Consider the following 8,450-nt stretch of genomic DNA (forward strand, 5'->3'; position numbering starts at 1 on the left):
AGTCATTCAGTCCTGAGGAACCTGAGCAAGGAGCTGCTCCTGTCCACCATTTCACCACACTGCACCTCTTGCCTTGGTGACACCAAGGAGCACTGGGGGATTTTGCAGCTCCCAGAGCTGCTCTTCCCACACATCTGGGTTATTCAGCCAGAGCAGCAGACAGACGGACAGACAGACAGACAGCCTGTGTCCCACACATCTGATTCATTATAATAATACATCCCCAAAATGCAACGGTAAGGCTGTGAAGCAGGGGACGTGCACAGTGATGTGGGATCTCTACCAGGTAAGCATCCCAGATGGGGAAATGCTAGCAAAAGAGACTCCCCAGGCAACACTTGGGGTGGCCCAGGCACGTGGTGCTGAGGGAGCAGGGTCATGGTAAGATATAACGTAGGACCTTGGTGCTGTCACCCCTTTTGCAAAGAGGTAAATCCTCGCATGGAGAAGCAGAGGCCGTTCAGCACACTGAGGCTGCAGTGAGGGCTCCCTGTGGATGGGGTGGGACAAAAACTCCCCAGCCACAAACCTGAGGTCACCATGTCCCCACCAGGTCCCCGTGAGAGCTCCGGTGCCCCCTGCCCAGCCTCGGACACCACGCTGCAGCGCGGCACAGCCCGCCTCATCGGCTCAGGAGGGCAAAAGCGATTAACAGGAAATCAATGGGAATAAAACGCTCCCGCCTGCCGCAGTACACAATTCACTCCTGCCGACAGCCAACCCCGCACTGCAGGGAAACGCGCCGCAGCGCCGGGCAGCGACTGAGGCCGGGGCTCCTGCAACTCTGCAGGCAAACCAAGGGCACGAAGCTCCAGCGGCCATCCCTGCTTTTGGGCGGCCATAAAAGTTTGCAGAGGCTCCGCCGCCCAACAGCCACGTGAGCGACGTGGGGAGAGGAATATTCTCCTCCTTCCATTAGCTCCTTTCAAACGGGCTGGAAAGAAAGGAGGGGGGAAATTCCCCGGCAATATCCAGCGAAAGGACAAAATAATGAGAAAGCCATGAATCATGTTGCTTTTCTGGACTTCGATACAAAAGGCCTTGTTCTCCCCTAGAGCCGCCGGCAGCGCGCATTTGCGGCACTAAATAAAAAGTATCCTTGGGGGGAAAAAAATCTGCTGTGAAGTAATTTAATTCTGGCCGGCTAGCTGGATCAAACCCCTGTTTGCTAGAAAAGTGGTCGAAATGTGCAGCTTAATGGAATATTGGGCTGTGTGATGGTGGGTGTGGGGGTCTCTCAGTGCAGGATGCGGTGCGGGGACTGCTGGGGGCCAATGCCACATAAAAAACCCATAACAAATAAAGAAATGAATATTTTATTAAATGAGTAGCCAAGATGAGTTCAGATGCAGCTTTGGGACAGGCCGAAGGACTGGACCCACGACCAGTGCTTTATGGCCAAGGCCTGGTGCCTCCTAACATGGCTGGTGTTCACACAGCCTTGGTCACTGGCGCTGCCTGGTTGCTGCCGCATGTTATCTGTCTGCAGGTCACAGAACCGCAGAACCATAGGGGTTGGGAGGGACTTTTGCACTCCTCAAGTCCAACTCCCCTGCAGCAGTTCCCTGCAGCAGCTGCACAGGAACACGTCCAGGTGAGTTTGGGTCTCTCTGGAGAAGGAGGGTCCCTGTCATCCTGGACAGCTGTGCCGGGGCTCTGCTGCCTCGCAATAAAGTTCTTCCTCGTGTTTGTATGGAACTTCTGTGTTCCATTTTGTGCCCATTAATCCTTGTCCTGTTTCTGGGCACCACTAAACAGAGCCTGGCCCCATCCTCCTGACTCCCACTGTTAGATATGGATAAGAACTGATCAGATCCCCCTCGGCCTCCTCCTCCCCATGCGCACGGCCCCGGGGCTCTCAGCCTGTCCCCATCAGGAGGTGCTCCAGGCTCCCACCATCTCTGCACTCTCCACTGGGCTTTCCAGCAGTTCCCTTTCTGCCCTGAACTGGGCAGCCCTGTGCCGGTTGCAGTGCTCCAGCTGTGCTCTCCGGGGCAGAGCAGAAGGGAGGAGCACCTCCCTCACCTGCTGGCCATGCTCACCTCAGGTCCCATTGGCCTTCTTGGCCAACTGCTGCCTCTTTGCCAACTGCTGATCAACCCTTGGTCAGCCACAGGTCAACTGTTGGTCAACCAGAGCATGCAGGGTTGTGGTACGGTGGTGCCGGCCCGGTGCTGACTCCTGCTGCCTCTGGCCTGCGGCAGGGCTGGGCGCCGGCCCCGCTGGCATTGGCTGCAGACAGCACCAAATGCTGCGTGTCGTTCATCTGGCACATTTTAGCTGTAATTGCAACAGCCTGAACTACCACACGTTTTTATGTGCTGATATTTCATGACATTTTATGTACATAATCTGCATATGTTATTTTTAGAAAACTTTCTCTCTGGGACAGCCTCATGTGCTCCACATCTTGTTTCCATGAGCATGTGCTGCAATTGGGAGCTTTTGGATTTTTTCCCCTTCTTTTCCCCCTGTCAGAATCATTTTCTGACTCGCAGAAGCGACACACAGAACATAATATTTTTCTTTCTTTTCACGAGCATGCTTCAGAGAGAATAATAAAAAAAAGGCGAGCTAAGCAGGCCTTGTTCCCATTTCTGTGGCACCAGGGCTGAGCTCTGACCCTGGAGAAGACCCACTGGGAATCTGGGAATCAGGCTGCAGACACCAGCAGCTATCAGATGCACTGGACACAGACTGTCTGTCTGTCTGCTGCTCTGGCTGAATAACCCAGATGTGTGGGAAGAGCAGCTCTAGGAGCTGCAAAATCCCCCAGTGCTCCTTGGTGTCACCATGGCAAGAGGTGCAGTGTGGTGAAATGATGGACAGGAGCAGCTCCTTGCTCAGGTTCCTCAGGACTGAATGACTGCAGCACTGGTATCCGTAAGGCAGCATTAACATAGGAGTGAAGAAGAACAAAGCAGCGTGGGACCGGGGTGGCTCAGTGGGATTCTTAGGTGGAAACAGCCTCAATCTTGTGTGGAAATGACATAATTTTGGGGCATTTTAGGATGAAGACTTTTGTTGCTTTGGTCTTTGCTGTCCAGGGAAGTTTTTGTGCAATAGATAGCCTTTGTGGTGGAAAAACTCTGAAAATTACATCTGTTTTATCTGTTTGGTGGAGAAAACAGTTCCCTAAGATGGCATTGTTTAGTCAAAGTGAAGGCATTTGTGGAAGCTTGCTGGTTTAAGCACGACTGGTGGCCCAGCGAGGGAAGGGATGCCATCCAGAAGGGTCTGGAGAGGTGGGCCAAAGGAGTCCAGTGAGGCCAAGTGCAAGGTGCTGCACCTTGGTTGGGGCAATCCCAAGCACAGATGCAGGCTGGGTGATGAGTAGATGGAGAGTTGCACTGAGGAGAAGCCCCGAGGGCCTGGTGGAGGCCATAAGGATGCTCAGAGGGCTGGAGGTGTGGAGACAGGCTGAGGGAGGTGTGGTGTTCAGCCAGAAGGCAGACCTGGGGTGCCCTCACTGTTGCAGCACCTAAAGTTGCCTACAGAAAAGTTGAAGGGGGCACTTTGTCAGGGAGTTTGGGACAAGAGTAAAAGGCTAAAGTAAAAGGGTAAGTGTAGATCGGATGCCAGGAAGAAATTCTTCCCCATGAGAGCAGTGAGGCCCAGGCACTGCTGCCCAGAGCAGTGTGAATACCCCATTCCTGGCAGTGCCCAAGGCCAAGGATGGGGCTTCGGGCACCTGAGCCTACGGCATGGGGTGGAACTGAGTGGGTTTTACGACCTCTTCTGACCCAAACCAGTCTGTGGTTTTAGGGTTCTGGAGCCCCGGCGGATATGGGGCAGTTGTCCAAAGGCAGTCAGACTAGGTGCTGAACTTGGGGTGTTCTTTGGCCCCACGGTGCTGTGGTTGGGAGGAGCAGTGACTGCATGCTGAAGCACGGCCAGGACTCTTTGAGCCCCGCAGATCTGCTTAACGATCAGTGGAAGCAGCGCGAGCCCTTCTTCAGAGCCCGCTTCGCGTCCTGACGAAGAAATAAAATAAACATTTGGTAACACACGCAGCATATGGTTATTGTTTGCTGCAAGGACAGGGGAAAACATGACTCCACAACGTGGCAAAAAGGCTGCAGCTGCAAGATCACATTACAGCGCTGTGCTTTATTCAATAAGGGCCGGGGCTGTGCGGCGGAGCTCCCCCCAGGGCGGTCGGGGGCCCCGGGCCGCCGTGCTGCGGCAGCGGGCATGTGCCGTTCGTTAGCACCGGAATCTGGTTTCAATTCGGTCGCTTCAGATTGTATTTTCACAGTGACTCATTAGTCACCCAATGTTGACAAGAAGTTGTAAGGGTGCCATCTCCCTCATTGTTTATAGGCAAGTGCAGCGCCCGAAATGATTTATTTGGGCTTTAATTAAAATTTGCGGAGAGAGCAGTGATTTTTAGCAGCGCCGTTTCTAATTTGTGGTCTCGGGGAAAGGAAAAAAAATGAAAAATAGAAATCAATAACCTCACTCCGTTGGTGTGCTCATTGTCACCTGGGGCACCGGCTGGCCCTGGGACCACCGCAGGGCACCGGGATGAGTCCAGCACTGCCCAGTGGTAGGGCTGGCACTGCGACCCTGGGGCACTGCACACCTCTGGGGCAAGGAAACCAGGCAAAAATGGGAATGTGGGCTTTGCTTTGTGGCGAGGCCAACCTCTGTGATGGCGCCTGCAAGCAGCAAAGCAATAGATGTTGCCATTAACTTATTTATGGCTCTGAGAACAAAGCAGAGGAAGGACCAGTGGCTGCAGCTGGCAAAGCTTTGGTGTCACTGCTGAGTGCCCGTGCCCATCCCCAAAGCGCCCCGTGTGCTGTCTGGAGGGACGCCTCCATGCTCCATGTGGCACCAGATGCGTTTCTGCAAGTTACAATAATGTTCTCCCTGAATTATGAAAGTTAGGAGCCTTTCTTGGCCTAATACCGTGGCTCAGAGAAATCTCTGCTATTACCTGATGTAAATATATATTAATTAAAGCACTTTGGAAATGCAGAGTATTGACCTAACAGGCCATAATGGCTCTTCTTGAGCAATTATAATTTATCATCCCAATGCACGTTTATGGCGCTGGTTTTCAGGAGGTGCATTATTGACCTGCTGCTCCTGGTGGTTTCCTCCTGCTGCATGAACCTTTCCGCGGTGTGGGGCTGCCATGTGGATGTTTGTGTCCTTCCCCCATCCTGGGAAACAACTGGGGTCCAGGTGAGTGTTTATAATGAAGATAATAAACGTGATCCAATGCATCCTGCCCCCACCTTGCCCATGGCAAGGACCTTCAGGTCCCTTCCAACCCAATGTTTCTAAGATTCCATCAAGCATAGGAAGGGACAAAATCCACCCTCCTGTTGCCAAAAACAGAGTTTGAGGATGAACAGGAATGTGTTCAGAAGGTGGAGAGAACACTTCCACACCTGGGCTTAGAAGGTCCCATCCCCATCAGTGACAGTTCACCCCACAATGGGGACCGGAGGCTTTTCCACCTGCTGGAACAAGAGCTTTGACACCATGCTGGGGAGAACCAAAGCACTTTGTTGGCTTTTGAGTGATTTAAGGTCAAAGTAGCCACGGCCAAAAGCCTCCCACCTGCTCTGGGCTGCAGAGAAACATCGGCTGAGCCCACTGCTTCCTTCCCACCAGGGACTCCGGGAGCAAAATATTTATCTGCAAAAGAAAAACTTTGTGCTTTCCAGTGGTGGAAACCCTTTTCAAATTAAGCACCCGTCTCCTGGGACTTACACCTTCTAATTTAATTTTCCCCTAAATCAAACAGTGTATTAATCCCCAATAGAAAACATGTTCCAGTTGCACAAACAATATTTAAATTGTATAATAGGGACATCTTTTATAAATACTTCTAACAAATCCTGAAAAAAATGAGTGTGTGGGCTATAATTAATAGAAATGCCAAGTGCCAGCTAACCAGGAAAACTCCAACATCATAAATCTGTCCCAAGCTTTCTCACACATGCTGATGGATGGGTACTCGGAGCTTAAATATTTAACAATCAATAATTCAAATACCTTTCCTACCCTATTAAATTTGTCACATTTATAAATAAATGCAATATTTAGCTGAATTTTCTGTAAAACTCACCCGTCTCCCTTCAGTAGCAGAATGCACCATTTTGGGCACACTGTTGTGTGTCTGTGGAGCACAGTGCCCAGGGAGATGTGCAGCACTGCTCACCCTCCTGCCCAGAGCCAGGTGCCACCACCTAAATTCCCATCCACTGCATCCCAGGTTTGTGCCACTGGCCGTGTTGCATCATCTCCCCACAGCACACAGGAGTTGAGCGCATTTTGGGGTATTTCCCATCCCATTGGTCCTAGCTTTTTGCACTCACCAGCCCAATTAACAAGGGGGGAAAAAAAAGGACACCGGGTTATGAAATTTCTGTAGGGTAATAATGAACAATAGGGAAAAAGATTAAACCCCATATAACAAAATAGTTGGCTGCGTCTCCATTCTAATGGGTTTGGATAATGCAATATGCAGGCAGGTATGATGTCGTATGAATCACATTTATAGGAACATTTTCCAATTTCTTTGCTGCCTAAGGCAGGGAGTTGCCATTCATTTCTCACAGATTAATATTTCTTTGTCAAAAGAGGTGGGTTATGGTGGGTGCTCATGAATGGCTTGCGTCCCAGGTGAGCGCGGTTTGTGCTGGGGCAGGTTTGTGCTGTGAGTGCTGTGAGTTTTGCTCCTTGGTTGTGCCCCAGTGGCTGCATGCAGCCCAGGACCAGCACAAGTCATCGTAAGCAGAAGGTGCAGTCAATTTCTGAGAAAGGAGTGGGCTTGGGTTTGGCCTGGATCGCAGTGCTGATTTGCCTCTGCCTCTTGGAAGGGAAGAGAGGGATGGGAACAAATGCGAAGGTTCAATGTTGGTAAGCAGAAGGCCGTTCCTCGGTCAAAAATAATAACAACAAAAATGTTGCATGTTGCTGATTTGCAGCCCGCCTCCCTGCTTCCGAGGTGTGGGGAGTTGAGGAGTTTATCTGGGAGCAGCTGGGCACCAAACCCAGGGACTGAGAGAACTAGCGCAACAGCGATGGAGAACCTGTGGTGGTTTCAGTCCCCTGAGCACCTGCTGCTCCTGCAGAGCACCAGAGCCTTCTCAGATGTCCCACATTTAAAGCAAGGATGTAGAGTACCAGTAAAGCTGCCCATGCACAAGGGAGGTGTGGGGCACTGAGGGCTCTGGGCCCTGCGCCGTGGGAGCGCGCGTCGCCATTGCATAAATCTCAGTCGCGAATTTATTGCCATAATTTATCAGCTCATGTTGCTGAATGGCCAAGTAGTTAATTTTGAAATGAAGTGGTGCTATTTTCATTAATACCCTTGTGCTAACTACCTATCAAAAGACTCGGAGGCAATTAATACCATGTTGCTGAAGGACCGAACCAATAAATATTTCCAGTCTCAGCTTGTCTGCGGCAGATGAAAGGCATCAGACGATCCCGCTGCTGTGCTCACACCCCCCAGCCTCTCCCCTTCCATACCATAGGGAACTCTTGCGTTTAAGGAAGAGATGCAGGAGTCAGATTTGCCACCGATGTCAGTTTAAAGGGCTGTGGCGTGTAAACAGTCCCTTTGGGATATCTCTGTGGTAAGTAAGACTGAAAATTTCTGAAGATTGTACAACACTGATAACAAAAAAAGTTGGGCACAACCTGATTTGGGGAAGGAAAGGTGGAAACGCCATATGAATGCTTTCTCACCACCGGCCTGTCTGCCTCTGTGCCATGCAGGAGGGGAGAAACACGGGCTGCTGTTTTAGCCAGTTGGAGCTGGAAGCCCTTATTTCTTCCATTAGTGAAAACTCAGATGGTGACAAATGAAACCTTATGTGTATTTGTGAGGTCCCACCCGTGTGCCTGCAAAGGGTGTGTTTCTCACCATGCCCAGCACGTACCCACATCAAAGACTGAGTATAAGGGGAAATTTCTTCTCCAAAGAGCAGACAGGCACTGGCACAGCTGCCCAGGGTGTGGTGGGGTCGTTGTCCCTGGGGAGTTCCAGAGCTGTGTGGATGTGGCACTTGGGGACATCACTTGGCACCACCCCGGCCCCTTCCTTCAGCTCTGGGATGTGCCTCTGTCCTAATGCTGCACAGAGCTGCTGACTGGGACAGGGCCAGAGGTGCAGTGAGGGGCACCAAGGGGACCGCAAAGGACAGTGACATTAAATCTGTGCGTGACCCAAACCTCCCGTCCTGTTCATGTAGCCCAGACTGAAATCAGGTGGAAGTGTCACAAAAGAAATACCGGTGCTCTGTGAGCTGCTAGAGTAAGAAAGCACTAATTTTCCCCAAAAGAGAATGGAAGAGCTGCCCAGGGCAGGGCTGTGTGCCCAACTGTCCCCTTCCCCTGTTCTTGCAGAGCTGGCCATCAGCTCCAGTGCTGCCTTTTAAGCAGAGAATGGGCAGAATTGCTTAAATGAGAGAAATTACTTTCTG

This window comes from Lagopus muta, chromosome 5 (genome assembly GCF_023343835.1).
Source record: "Lagopus muta isolate bLagMut1 chromosome 5, bLagMut1 primary, whole genome shotgun sequence".
Lineage (NCBI taxonomy): Eukaryota > Metazoa > Chordata > Aves > Galliformes > Phasianidae > Lagopus > Lagopus muta.